Here is a 15,814-nt window from a genome sequence, read left to right on the forward strand (position 1 = left end):
AAAGCAAAATTAATGCATGCAAACAAACAATGAATATCCAGTTAGAGACCTGACTAGTCTTTTACTATTTTATTTTTATTTTTATTTTATTTACTATTATTACTTTAATAATATTGAGACAAATATTAGCAGCAATTTTTTTTTCCTGCTCCTACTTAACTTCTCCTCAGCTTTATTTGGAGAACTGTTAGAAACTCTGTCCTGTCACCTTTAGCTAACCTCTCTCAGTTCAATAGTTCATCTAATAAGGTCCTAAATTCTAATGAAGTTTCTGTATTTTTCCCCTATCATTTGTACCTCATTCACTTATTTTGGACCTACAAATCTCTAACATCGTAGAGTAAAATAAAAGTCACAACAAACAGCTCCATCCAGTGGTTCTCTATGACTGTATTATTTCCAATTTTAGTGTTCACTTTGAGCAAATAATTCACTTGAAAGCTTTGGAAAATATGCCTGAAGAATATGAACATCAATATGAAGCAAACATTCCCCAGAAGTTTCATTTTCTCCCATATCTGTATTAGTTTATTCTTTTCTAAAACACCAGTTGCTTCATAATTAGTGGAAGCAACTGCAATCTACTTGATGCCCAAAGATAAGAAGAGTATTTTATTTCAAGATGCATAGTGTGGCAAATGCTGCACACAGCTATAGAAGATGCACTTCACAATACAGATCTTCTGCTTTTATTTTGGAAAGTTAGCAGCAGTTAAATATTTTAGCTTTGTTTCTTTTTGAGGTTAAAGGATTTTTTTTTTTTTTTAATCTAAAGGAAAGCAATATCTACTTTTTCTGAAAAGAGTAGACAATATTTTATGTTGCCATACTCAATTATGTGTGCCTGCATAACCTTTTCCAGCTATTATATTTTTCAAATCTTTCTGCAGTGATGTTAACAATGCAATACAAAAAAAAAAAAAAAAAAAAAAAAAAAACAACTTCAAAGCATCTTGGAAGTGTTAGAAGGGGAGACAGCTGGCATTGCTTAGAGACTAATCTGAAATGACCGGATTTGACCGGATTTCTAATTTATAAAACTGGGAAGCACATGTCAATGAAACATCATCAGGGGCTTTGGGAAGATATACCTCTAGCCACTTCCTTTCGTCAGGTGCATGCTTGTTTACCAAGAAATTCAAAGGACTGTGCTTGAGGAGAGGAGCTGTAGAACAACTAATTTAAAATCAAGGCATAATGCAAGCTTTGTGAAAACTTTTGCATACCAATTTATTTGAAAGCTTTTACATATCAAATCTGTCATTCTAGATATTTCATTTTGTGAATGATGTATAACTGCAAAGAATTAAGTGTGTGCAGTCTTGAACATTGCTCTGAGGCTGAGGCTGCTTCCTTGTTGCTATGCCACTTTCATTTTAGGCCAAATTTGTTCTAAAATTCTTTTTTTTTTCCTTTTTTTAATTTTCTTTCTTAATTTTGTCAACCTGAAAATACAAACAAAATTACTGATGTTTTAATTTGCAACAGTTCTGGGGGGAAATTATCTGCCAAGTAATATTTCAGTTGTTGCAGAATTGGATTTGGCTGCTAAAATGATGCTCATGTTACTGAACTTATGCATCCTGACTAACTTTTATATTATTCTTAAGTTGCTGTATACACTGTTTCTCTCTGTCCTCAAGTTTTATATCTGCTATCATAGACTCATGCATTTATCTCTTCTCTTTAACAAAAAGCACTTGAATACCAAACTTTTCTGATAGTCATTCTTGGTTTACTGCTTGTGACTTGCCATGGAATAAATGGCAGTACTTTGATGATAAACAAGGTATATTTATTAATTATGCTTAGGGTTAATAAACATAAAATTGATTATCTACAGGATAGCAAGTGAAATTAGAAAAGCATGTACAAATCTGTGTCTTTACAAATTTCTTCCTCTGAGTTACCTGAGACATTCCTTTATTTAACAACAACAACAACAACAACAATAATAATGTGCTTTTTGCAGCTTATAGGGCTTTTTGCACCATAGGGCTTTTTCCATCCCTATGGTGGCAGGGAGGGGTTCAGAGAGGACACGGAAAGCCCACCTGTTAAACACGTGGCTCCGGGACTGGTGCCAACGCAGAAATCTTGGGTTTTTTGATCATGGGGCACTTTACTCAGCACCTGGCCTGATGGCCGCAGACGGGTCCCTATCTTTTAGGGGAAAAAGGATCCTGGGCCAGGAACTGGCAGGGCTCATTGAGAGGGCTTTAAACTAGGTAGGAAGGGGGATGGGGCTGAGGCTAGGATTGTTGGGGCTGTGCCAGGGGGAACAATGGCAAGGCCGGAGGATAAGGCTATGGCCCAGCTGAAGTGCATCTACACCAATGCACGCAGCATGGGTAACAAACAGGAGGAGCTGGAAGCCATCGTGCGGCAGGCAGGCTACGACTTGGTTGCCATCACGGAGACGTGGTGGGACCAGTCTCATGACTGGAGTGCTACAATGCCTGGCTATAAGCTCTATAGAAGGGACAGGCAGCATAGAAGGGGTGGTGGTGTGGCTCTCTATATTAGAGAGTCTTTCGAGGTTGTAGAACTCGAGGTTGGGAATGACAAGGTCGAGTCCCTTTGGGTTAGGATCGGCAGGGACAACAAGGCTAGTGTCCTGGTCGGGGTCTGCTATAGACCGCCGAACCAGGATGAGGAGACGGATGAGGAATTCTACAGGCAGCTGACAGAGGTTGCAAAATCATCAGCTCTTGTACTCGTGGGGGACTTCAACTTCCCTGACATATCCTGGAAGCACAACACAGCCCTGAGAAAGCAGTCTAGGAGGTTTCTGGAGAGCGTGGAAGATAGCTTCCTGACGCAGCTGGTTAGTGAACCTACCAGGGGTGGTGCCCCGCTAGACCTTCTCTTCACAAACAGAGAAGGACTGGTGGAGGATGTGATTGTCGGGAGCTGTCTTGGGCAGAGTGACCACGCAATGGTGGAGTTCACTATTCTTGGCGAGGCCAGGAAGGGGACCAGTAAAACCGCTGTATTGGACTTTCGGAGGGCTGACTGTGAGCTGCTCAGGACACTGGTTGGTGGAGTCCCTTGGGAGGTGGTTCTGAAGGGCAGAGGGGTCCAGGAAGGCTGGGCGCTCTTCAAGAGGGAAGTCTTAATGGCGCAGGAACGGTCTGTCCCCACGTGCCCAAAGACGAGCTGGCGGGGAAGAAGACCGGCCTGGCTCAACAGAGAATTGTGGCTTGATCTTAGGAGGAAAAAGAGGGTTTATAAACTTTGGAAAAGTGGGCAGGCCACTAAGGAGGACTTTAAAGAAGTAGCGAGGCTGTGCAGGGACAAAATTAGGAAGGCCAAAGCTCATCTGGAGCTCAATCTGGCTACTGCCGTTAAAGATAACAAAAAACGTTTCTATAAATACATCAACACAAAAAGGAGGACTAAGGAGAATCTCCATCCTTTACTGGATGCGGGGGGAAACTTAGTTACAAGAGATGAGGAAAAGGCGGAGGTGCTCAATGCCTTCTTTGCCTCAGTCTTTAGCGGCAATACCGGATGTTCTCTGGATACTCAGTACCCTGAGCTGGTGGAAGGGGATGGGGAGCAGGATGTGGCCCTCATTATCCATGAAGAACTGGTTGGTGACCTGCTACGGCACTTAGATGTGCACAAGTCGATGGGGCCGGATGGGATCCACCCAAGGGTACTGAGGGAACTGGCAGAGGAGCTGGCCAAGCCACTATCCATCATTTATCAACAGTCCTGGCTATCAGGGGAGGTTCCAATCGACTGGCGGCTAGCAAACGTGACGCCCATCTACAAGAAGGGCCGGAGGGCAGACCCGGGAAACTACAGGCCTGTCAGTTTGACCTCAGTGCCAGGAAAGCTCATGGAGCAGATCCTCCTGAGAGTCATCATGCAGCACTTGCAGGGGAAGCAGGCGATCAGGCCCAGTCAGCATGGCTTTATGAAAGGCAGGTCATGCCTGACGAACCTGATCTCCTTCTATGACAGAGTGACGCGCTGGGTGGATGAGGGAAAGGCTGTGGATGTGGTCTACCTTGACTTCAGCAAGGCTTTTGACACCGTCTCCCACAGTATTCTCCTCAAGAAACTGGCTGCTCTTGGCTTGGACTGGCGCACGCTTCGCTGGGTTAGAAACTGGCTGGATAGCCGGGCCCAAAGAGTCGTGGTGAATGGAGCCAAGTCCAGTTGGAGGCCAGTCACTAGTGGCGTTCCCCAGGGCTCGGTGCTGGGGCCGGTCCTCTTTAATATCTTCATCGATGATCTGGACGAGGGCATCGAGTGCACCCTCAGTAAGTTCACAGATGACACCAAGTTAGGTGCGTGTGTCGATCTGCTTGAGGGTAGGAAAGCTCTGCAGGAGGATCTGGATAGGCTGCACCGATGGGCTGAGGTCAACTGCATGAAGTTCAACAAGGCCAAGTGCCGGGTCCTGCACCTGGGGCGCAATAACCCCAAGCAGAGCTACAGGCTGGGAGAGGAATGGTTGGAGAGCTGCCAGGCAGAGAAGGACCTGGGAGTGATGGTGGATAGTCGGCTGAATATGAGCCAGCAGTGTGCTCAGGTAGCCAAGAAGGCCAACGGCATCCTGGCTTGTATCAGGAACAGCGTGACCAGCAGGGCTAGGGAGGTGATCGTCCCCCTGTACTCAGCTCTGGTGAGGCCGCACCTCGAGTACTGTGTTCAGTTTTGGGCCCCTCGCTACAAGAAGGACATGGAGGTGCTTGAGCGGGTGCAGAGAAGGGCGACGAAGCTGGTGAGGGGCCTGGAGAACAAGTCCTACGAGGAGCGGCTGAGGGAGCTGGGCTTGTTCAGCCTGGAGAAGAGGAGGCTCAGGGGTGACCTTATCGCTCTTTTTAGGTACCTCAAGGGAGGCTGTAGCGAGGTGGGGGTTGGCCTGTTCTCCCACGTGCCTGGTGACAGGACGAGGGGGAATGGGCTTAAGTTGAGCCAGGGGAGTTTTAGGTTAGATGTTAGGAAGAACTTCTTCACTGAAAGCGTTGTGAGGCACTGGAACAGGCTGCCCAGGGAAGTGGTGGAGTCACCATCCCTGGAAGTCTTCAAAAGACGTTTAGATGTAGAGCTTAGGGATATGGTTTAGTGGAGGGCTGTTAGCGTTAGGTTGGAGGTTGGACTCGATGACCTTGAGGTCTCTTCCAACCTAGAAAATTCTGTGATTCTGTGATTCTGTGATTATTTTCATATTTTAATATTCCGTTAACAGTGAAAATAATATTTATTCATTCAGTAGAATATATCAAAGCCAGTTGCATAGAAATAGAAATTAAACCATTACAGTATTGTCTGACGAGAAATTATAGTGACACAATCAGTTATAATTCCAATATAAAAGTTCGGTTATAACAAAAAGGGAAAGACATGCTCTAGTCCAGCTCTGGGTGGACATTCTCCATAGAAGTGTACCATACATATCATTGAAGATGGGTGAGGTAGGCTGAGATCTGATATATGTTTCCTTAGTTTTTATTTTTGCTGCAATCATTTGCCAGTTTAATGTGTTCCTTTGCCGCAATTTACTTCCGTTTCTGCAACATATTTTACACAGTGACAGGACAGCTGTTTTGCAGCCAAACATGAAGTAACTGGGATAACATGTAACGTAAAATGAGAAAGCAGCAGTATTTTCCAAAAGAGCAATGTGAATCCATGGTCTCAAAAGGTCACAAGGAGGGGAGTAGAGGGGGATGCACCAATCTCTGCTCTCTGATGACAGTGATAGGACCCAAGGTAACACCATGGAGCTGGGACAGGGGAAGGTCAGGCTGGATTCAGGAAAAGGTTCTTAACTGAGAGGGTGGTCGGGCACTGAGAGGGTGGAACAAACTTCCCAGGGCAGTGTTCAGAGCACCGAGCATGCCAGAGTTCAAGAAGCATTCATACAATGCTCTCAGACACACGGTCTGATTTTTGGGTGGGCCTGTGTGGAGCCAAGATTTGGATTCACTGATCCTTGTGGGTCCCTTCCAACTTGGCATGTTCTGTGATTCTGAGTCAACAACAAAGCAGTAAAGGTAATGACAGCAGCTAGTAGATCTTAAATTTCACACAAGTAAGGGAGTTTCCCTTTCTCTAGATCAGAATTTTCATAAATATAGATTAGCAATATGTGGTAAAGCCATATATACCTGAACAGATTTAGTGAACTTGTTATCAAAAAAGCAAAAAACACAAGGTATTCATAATATATTTATTAAAACAAATGTTAATAGACTTTACCATCTTTTGTGGCTTTATTTAAAATGAAAAAAAAAAAGAAAAAAAAAAAAAGATTTTTTTCTTATATATGCAATACATGTAGATTAAACATATATATATTATGTCTAGACATTCAGATATAAATGGAATGCAGATCTATGTTTTAGCAAGCAAGCAATATTGCTATAGTGAGTTATGTGAGTTTACGTATTTTTTTTTACCTTACTGGGCTAGAATCAGTTGGCCAAATACTGATTTTGAGCTTTACATGAAAAACACACTAAACAGCAGTGACGGGGTAATGCTTGGGAGAGGGGTGTCTATAAATGGCTAGAGGATGCCATAGCATCACAGCAGCCATGTTGGCATGTCCCTTAGGAGGACTTAAGAAACCAGGCTTTCACCAGAGTGTTATTTAGAAAATGGGATTGTAGAATTGCACACTGTAAAGAAAGAAATTCTATGGCCAGAGAGTTTTTGACCAAGGGTTTGACTTTACATTCAGAATACAGATATCACCTAAGAATTACTTTTGCCAATTAGAACTATGTAAACTTATACTAAATTATATATTGTTATGTGAATTATATAATTTCCTCACATTGTGTTTTGGTTCCGTTTCTATTTAAGAGTAATAACTAATTTTAAGAATATATTTTTACATTGGGACTTTAAACCTTGGAAAGAAATGGAAAATAAGGAATTCCATTGCCTGCTCCTACGTTTGTAGCAGGAAAAATTACATCTGCTGCCCAAAAAACAAACCAACTATCATTATATCAAGAATGTATTACTTTCCATGCTGTCTGCCAACCTAAAATTATCAGCTGAATCATAATTTATAATTTCCATCACATACTGCTTCAGAAAAAAAAAAAAAAAAAAAAAAAAAAAAGCTTCACTATAGTCACTCTCAACAGAAAAAATACCAACAACAAACAGAAGGAAATGAATTTGCAATTTTTTAAATATGCAATTTTCACTTTGGAAATTTGGGAAATGCGTAGGGAGGGAGAAGAACTATGAAGGAGCTCCACTAGGTTCTGACACATGGTTAAATTAAACTGAAGCAGAAGGAAATGTTTTTACTGCTCTGCCAAGAAGAAAAGCTCTTCATGGTAAGATGAGTTTTAAAGAATGGAGAAGCATTGCTTTTGACTTCTTCTTCTCTGACTTCTTTCAGACAGTGACTCTGTCAGAGATACGGTTAAGATGTTTATCCCAAAAAGAATGTATCCCTTTATCTGCCAAATACAATTTTATGTACTGCAGAGAATACACTTTCTGATTCACCGGCAAGGGAGCATTAACATAGACAGACCACGTAAAAAGCATGTTACCCAAATCTGCTAATGAATTAAAAGAGCTTCTCTTTTGCTTGCACAGACACAGACTAATAACTTCTTCAGGACATATGATGAAGTCTGTACTATAAACACATTTGGCTTGCTGGATTAAATTTTGTTCAGTTCACGTCAGTTCTACAAATGAAGAATGTAAATTCTTTATGAAACCTTTATTCCTGTATTTCCTCTGCTTTATTCCTGTATTTTCTCTGCTTTATATCCCTTTGCAATAAGTAAGAAATAGAAATAATCTGAGCATTTGCATAGCTTCTAAAAGAAAATAACATATAGATCACATCAAAGAATTCTTTAGGCTTAACTTTAAAAGCCTAGTTTTGTGTGTACTTTAAGCATGAGTCAAATATCAGTAAAAACCTTTATTCAGGGACTTGGTAAAGAGCTTTGTTACTCAGACAAACTGGAATTACTATGTATTTCTACAATTTTGGTAATGCTTGTGTGGAAAATACTTCATAGTTCCTCTGATTACACTAAAATAAAGACAAAATTCACTAAAAAGTCTACTGTTTTCAAAATTTTGCAGTTCTCTCTTTAGACTCTCTTTACCATGGGGCTAGGTAAACAATCCCTCCTCTCTGGGAACTGATTTCAAAAGCTTCAAGTACAACAACAACAAAATACTTAGCATTTCATAATCTTTCTAAAGGATGTAGGGAAAAGGTAGAAATTCTGATACAAAACATAACTTCCAAATCAACATTAGAAAAAATATTGTGCTTCTGCAACAGCATTTCCTTGCAATGTTTCCTTTGCAACTGTCATGCACAGAAACTACAGAGTTTGCATTTTGGTTTCATTTCTGCTATTTCTGCAAGTCCAGTGGCCCTTCATTCAAATAGAAATGTTGAATTTATGGGGAAAAAAATAGTTTAATAATTCAAATAGATAGGGGGAAACGTGGTTTTCCATTAGACCTGTGGGGTAGATTATGACTTCCTCCTTGTCCTTGAGTAGGTTTTTATCTAGTGCCTCTTCAATGCTTTTACCAAAATGAGTCACTGCTCCATTTCCCAGATAAGGGAGACAATCAAATTTGTTAGTCATTGATAGAGCTAAACAAACAGTATATTAAAAAAAAAAAAAAAAAAAAGGCATACAGAAACACTTTGATAAGACATAAACTCAGTTCACTGTGATTCAGAAGATAGCTATGCCACCCATCTCAAATAATCTAAAACCTCTAAATATTTACATAGCTGAAAACTTTTAGCTAAAAACTTTTTTTTTTTTTACATAATGTCTAAGAAACACTAATAATCTAGCAAGGTACATATCAAGAGACAAAAAAAGGAAAAAAAAAAAAAAAACATTTTACAAGAAGGTAGTAAATTTGTATTGTTCGTCACATACAGTTCATAAAGATATACCAATGCTCTTTAAGCAAAGGAGGCAGAAAATGGTAGAATAGTAACATTAATATTTAAAGAAAATGAGATAGAAGTAATGTAATACATGACAAAACTATGTGGTACCATAAGATCAAATTATAACTATTTCAGGTCATGGTAGCAGAAGAAGAAAGGAAAGAAGAGGTTAATCCATCCTGATAGGATGGAATTTCTCTAGGCATCCGCAGTGTGCAACACTGGACAGCTGGAGCTGAAATTATGTACCCTTCTAAGGTTTGCTACTAATGGGGCAGGGTGTAGAGATATACCATACTTGGTTTATAAACTAAGAGTTTAGTCTAAATAGAGAAAATACGGATTCTTGAGATAGCTGTAATAACATATACTGAGATTTTAATCTATTTTTTCTAACTTTGCTTGATTATTGCAAAACATATACCTTCATATAAACTTTTTTCACACTAGAGGTGGAACAAACTGTAAGTGGAAACCAGCATACAACAAGCCTTAAAACCAGGATGCTGATTTGGATCACTAAGCTCCCTGTTTACCAAGATGTACCAGAGCTGCTCTGACCTGCCACATGAACTGATTTAGAAACTGAAAATGTGGAGGTCTATTCAGAATGGATGAGTACCAGCCAACAGCATTTACACAGAAAACTGTTCAATGTACAATGGAATAAGCATTCAACCTTCCCAGGGCTTATTCAAAATTAATAAATACCAATAATTAACCATTAGCCATGATTAATATTAACCATTAACATTTACAGAACAACCTTTACAGGTTTTTATATGAACCTGCCAATACATACACAACCTTGCCTACAGGTGATTTGCAGTATCTTGGTTGAAACTGAGTATAGTTTCAACTACTGTGTTATACTATTTCAGTGAAGATTTGATGTTTCTAAATACAAGTCCAGGAACCAGTTTTGTTCTACACAAATGTTTTTCATAGTGCTTTGACTTCATTCAAAATAACTGAATTCTAAAAATGCATAATTTTTGTTGTGTAGGAAATTGTGTCAGTTCAACACTTGATTTGCTTGCTCTACCATTTTTAGGTAGTAAACCCTATGTTCAAGCTGATTTCATAGTATCTGTCCCTCCACAGTCACTCCAAAATATCTTAATAAGGAGCTTTTGTAATATGTCAATAAAAGTTTTCTTTTTTTTTTTTTTTCTTTAAAATTAGGATTCACAGATGGCTGCTACAAAAGAATGCCAGCTGAGTTTTGGACAAAAGTAAATTTAAAAAAAAAAAAAAAAGCATTTTAAGTCATCTTCCTGGATTTAGTAATAAAATCATAAGAACTTTAAACTGAGGTGTCTGCAGTCTGAAACTGCAGCCTGCCTTAAGCTAGATCTTATCAAACCCTTAGTTAGTTCTTCCTCCTTTTGAAAGTGTTTTTTTTTCCATCTTTCAGTCAACAGCTAGGTAAATAAATAAAAATAAAATAAAATAAAATAAAATAAAATAAAATAAAATAAAATAAAATAAAATAAAATAGAAAATATTTCTGAATTCACTTCAGTGTGGCAATGAGCTCCATGCAATCTTTCTGGTTTAAGCATTAAAAATTTTAAATGGTCTCTAAGCAAGCAACGAGGCATATTGCGCTGCTCTGTTTATTACATAAAAAATATGAACAAATCATTCAATTGTAGAGTTAAGGAAAAAAAAAGAAAAAAAAGAAAAAAAATGCAGTCTCCAGATTCTGAAATAGCACTTCATTCTTCAGACACTAAAACTGTTTCTCTCTGAAGAGTCTTTTGTGACATGAACACACAAAAAGCCTTCTGGCTGTTTTATTATCTTATAGAGCCGTATGTGCTTTTGTGGAGGCCCCGTGCCTGGTGCAGCATCACCACCATAAATAAACAACATGCAGCCATGCTGGAAAGAATGGGGCCTTTCAGCAGACCTCCACTGAGAAATGCATCTCAGGGTTGCCCACTGCTTGCAAAGTAGACCATGATGGATAGCAGTAGCAAGGCCAGCATGGACAGCCCCTCAGACAAATGCTGACCAGGAACCATTTTTAATTTATCCCATTCCCTGAGCCATCATTCTGAGGATATTAGACTTCTGCAGGCTGATAGCCCTGGGCAATTTCCTTCCGTGTCTGTTCCCACCTCTCTGATGCATAACTATACCACAAATGATAAGGATACCACAAAAAAGGGTATAAAATTTAGGTGGAACTAAATCTGGATAATGGGAAGCATACAGAAAATAACAAGCAAAGGCCACCATCAGAGGTGGTGGTGTGACCTTTTGGGTACATCAAAACTTCTGGAGGGCTCACAGAGGTATAACGTACAATGTTTGTGTAAGGATTTTTGCTATCCTTTTGTTGCTAAGCACTAAGTACCTTCTGCTTGCTTGAACAACCGATGGATTTTTGTCTGGTCAGGTAGTGAGACTTATGTCTGTTCAGACACAAAAGCTCTGAAGAGGTGTCATACACAGCAGCTGTATCTTTGTGCTGTCAAAGGGAAAGGACCTTATTAAGTGCCTGCACCCTCTGAGGTGACATTAACATCCTTCAGCTTGTTTCAGGAAAAGCTGATGAAGGATATCTGTCTGCTCGGCTGCTTAGTCAGTAATGAACAGGATTCAGACTTGCGGAAGCCCCATTTAAAGTGAACCAACCCAGGTCCACATCAGATTTCCATCTGACATGAAACCCTGGGTTTCTGTCATAGGGAACGAATTTTGGTCATCTTCAGCAGCATGGCAGTCTCTAAAACATTTTCATTAGCCCCACAAATGCAGCTATTCATGAACATATTACAAAGTCCCCAAGTAGTCTGGTGACTGGTGATCATGACATTGCTCACAACAGTTCCTGCAGTACCTCTCTTATTTGAAAGCATCTCTGTAGTTTGATGAATCCCAAAGTCATGTCAAATTCTCTTTACTAAAATAATTTAGCAATTTTCTGTACACAAAAGAAATATTTGCTTGATATTCCTTATAAATATCTATAAGAATCTTCCCTTGCCAGAAAAATGATACTCTTTGTAGATCTCAAGGATTCAAGAAACTAGCATTCAATGCCATCTTTTCGGTAGGCCTATCTTACCTCCAGGGTACTAGTCCTATTTTTAGTGGCATTTCCCTGAGATAAAGTGTAAGGTTGAGGTGCTGCTCTAGAAGGTGAGAACTGTAGGAGAGAGCCATTAAAAAGTAGAAAATAGATCCATCCCAGCAAGTAAGCTATCACTGAGCAGAACTAAGTAAGAGAGATGCCTCCCAGGAAAGCAATCACTGTAGCAACATCTTTGTGTTGAAAAGATGTAGAACATCTTTTCAGAACTTAACAGCAATTGTTATTCAGCTAGAAACTTTTAATAGCAGTAATTTATTATAGAACAACCTTCTATGTTAGCAGCTTTATTTGTTTCACTATATTCCAGATTTCTCATTCTCATTCAGTGGCCAGTTTTCTGGATCTTATCTGGTATATGAGACAGCCACTTGAAGTCAGTTCCACATGCTTTTCTATTTCTTAGGTCTTTCAGCCATCAGCTGGAAACAGTTCATGCCTATTCATTGATAGTCATCTGCCTCTGCTACTGTCATTCTCGTAGTGCCATTCAGGTCTGACCTGATGAGAACTATGTAGGAATTCATTCAAACCAGCATGCCCACATGACAATTCAAAACTGCTGTTTTCCACAGGGAAAAAAAGTTAGCTCTTTAAACCTTACTGGTAACAACAGAAATTACGAGAAAAAAAAAAAAAAAAAAAAAAAAAAGTCCTAAGTCCTTTCTTTCAAAGGCATTCTCACATTCAAAATTCAAAACACAATAGCCCTCCAAATGTTTCTGAAGCAAATACTTTTTTTTTATATATCCTACTTAAAATGACAGTCACCCTAATGAAGACAGTAGAAACACTACACTAAAGGTAATAGAGCAATTTCAGAGGCTGAAAGGAAATTTGAAATGCAGATAAACAAAACACTATTTCATGGAAGGAACAATTAAGAAGTAAGTGTAGTACGCATATAAACTGAATAGTATCTTACCAACAATTCAGTTTAGCCAGTTAGGTTAATAGTTTAGTAAGTAAGTGTATATCAAAAATGTGGTATTGAAGAGAAAACGACAAGGTAATAAGGAGGTTCTCTGACAATTTTAAAATTCACTTATGCTTGCTAGATCTACTTGGTCACATTTCATTTTGTAACTAATGCGAAGAAGGTACTCTAAGGCAATTGAAAGAAAGATAACCAAAATCAAAATTCAATACATTAATGGAGGAAAATATTATGAACATCATTTATTTATTATTTTATCTTTTAATTATGAGCCCTGTGACAGAACCAAGTCCAAAATATTTGGATCACTTTGAAAATCTTTGTTTTTTGGTACTTCAGAATTAATTTGCTGTTTGTTACTGCTCCCTCAGAGGTGCAAAATATGACAAGTTCCTGCTAGAATGTTATTAATTGTATTTAACCTAGATATGTGTAAAGTTGCAGTGAATTTCCTTGCCTGTTAAACATCTTTTCATTACAATGTGATTCGTTCTTTAACTTAAAGATCTGACTAAAGAAAAATGTTGCTTTAACCTCCTCCAGAATTTGCTGAGAACAAAATTGAGCTGGGTTTGTAAGGTCCTCTTTGAACTTGATTCCACTGCTGAAGAAAGGCTACAGTAAATTAGGAACTTCAACAAGTTTCTCAAACTTATATAAAACCCTGTCTTAGGGACCTGTTTTACTGTGAAGTTTTAGTTTTCAAATGACACAGAATGTGCTATTTAAAGCTAATCTTACTTTATTTGACAAAGTGTACTAGTACAAATGGAGTAGTACAGCAATGGCAGCAAATTTGACAATTTTCTGTACCTATTATTCCAGAAAAATCTCTAATATTTAGAGTTCTTTGGTGTTTGTGACAATTAATGTATTATTGAGAATGTTTCATTTATTGTTCCTGATAGGTACTATTTACCTAAGAGCATTGCAAAAGATGCTTTGGTCACTGGAATCATTATTGGTGGAATATCTATCTTCTCCTGTGAAGAAATTCCTCTTTCCCTGTGCCCAAGAATAAACATGAAGCGATGAAAGTGATGATGGCTACACAGTTAATGACTTCATGAGTGTCACAAACTCTCTATTTGCAGTCACACACAACATTTGTAGAATTCCACCAAGCAGAATGAAGCCAGATGAAGAGGATAATATTTTTAAAATAGGTGGGATCTATCCACTACTGTGGAAATATGACTGATGTCTGTTTGAATGTAACAGAAGTTATTCTGATTTATTACCTGGCAATTATCAATGGCTCTCAATTTGTCATCATTAATGGAATCATTTCTGAAATACATTTTGGCAGTGGTTCATATGTAAATACTTCCAACTCATCAGAAAGAAGTCTATCACTGTAAGCAAAAATCTAGAATCATTTTTGGTTGCATCTACTGCAATAGAATCCGAAAGAATTATCTGCATATTGAATTGAATATGGAGCAGTTTCTGTATTCCAAAAGGTTGACTCCTAGAGAGGAAACTTATGAAATGCCTCACATAACACCTGGAAGTTGATTCCAAGTTTACAGTGACTCCAGCAGCTACTGCTGTTTTTACTGAGTATCTTTCAGAAATTATTGAAATAATGGTATTTTCCTTTTTAATTTTCAGAAGAGAATCTTGTAAAAAATTTTTTCAATTTTTTGTTCGCCTTTAATTTTGGACAAGACAGTGGTAAAAATGCATGCCTGGATTTTTGTTTTTATTTTGTTCATCTTACAGTTTATATCACTCAATTATATTGTCCTATTGAATAAAGCTTCTGGCCAATGTCACCATATAGGTTGGTGAAGGGCACTCTGGAGTAGATTACAGGTGAGGCACGATGAAGAGCAGTGCCTGGTGTAGATCATAGAATTACAGGATGGCTTGGGTTGTAAAGAACCTTATAGATCATCTAATTCCAACCCCCCTGCCATGGACAGGGACACCTCCCACCCGACCAGGTTGCTCAAAGCCCCATCCCACCTGGCCTCGAACACTTCCAGAGATGGGGCATCCACAACTCATCTGGGCAACCTGTTCCAGTGCCTCACCACCCTCACAGTAAAGATTTTCCTCCTTATATCTAATATAAATCTACCCTCTTTTCATTTAAAGCCATTACTCCTTGTCCTATCCCTCCTCTCCCTGACAAAGAGTCCCTCTCCAACTTCCCTGTAGGTACTGGAAGGCTGCTGTAAGGTCTCCCTGGAACCTTCTCTTCTCCAGTCTGAACAACCCCACCTCTCTCTTTGTTTATTTTACAATTACTTTAAAGGAGGTTGTAGTGACATGGGGATCAGGCTCTTCTCCCAAGCACCAAGTGGTAAGACAAGGAGAAATGGCCTCAATCATAGAATCATTTGGATTGGAAAAGACCTCCAACATCGTCTGGATCCCAGGCACTCCTGTGCCACTGTTGCTGTGCTCTGATGGCAGGGAGCAAAGACATGCCAGGATAGTTCCAGGTCTGCTCTGGTCTAGGTGGATCATTTTCTGGTGGATCCACCTCCATTGGCTCCATAGTGTTTTGCAGAAGGATGAGCCAGTCATTGCTCTGGACTGCCCAAACAGGATGCCTTTGAATGTTTTCAGGCCAGGGTGCTGAACCAGGGGTTTGTCCACTTCCATGCCTAGGTCCCATGCCCCTGTCCAGTTCATTTAAATGTGTGGGTCTGACGCTGCTGTCTGGTTTACAGCCATACCTGGGTCCCACGCTGCGTTCCAGATGAGAGGCACGCCTCTGCTCCACGTGGCTGGCTGGCTGGCTGACGCTCCTGCCTTCGCCCCATGCCACCGTTGTGCCAATGGGAAGGCCCAGGCCCCCAGGCACTGTATTGTTGAGGGGACGACCTGTGCC

This window comes from Netta rufina, assembly GCF_964035555.1.
Source record: "Netta rufina genome assembly, chromosome: 2".
NCBI classification, from domain to species: domain Eukaryota; kingdom Metazoa; phylum Chordata; class Aves; order Anseriformes; family Anatidae; genus Netta; species Netta rufina.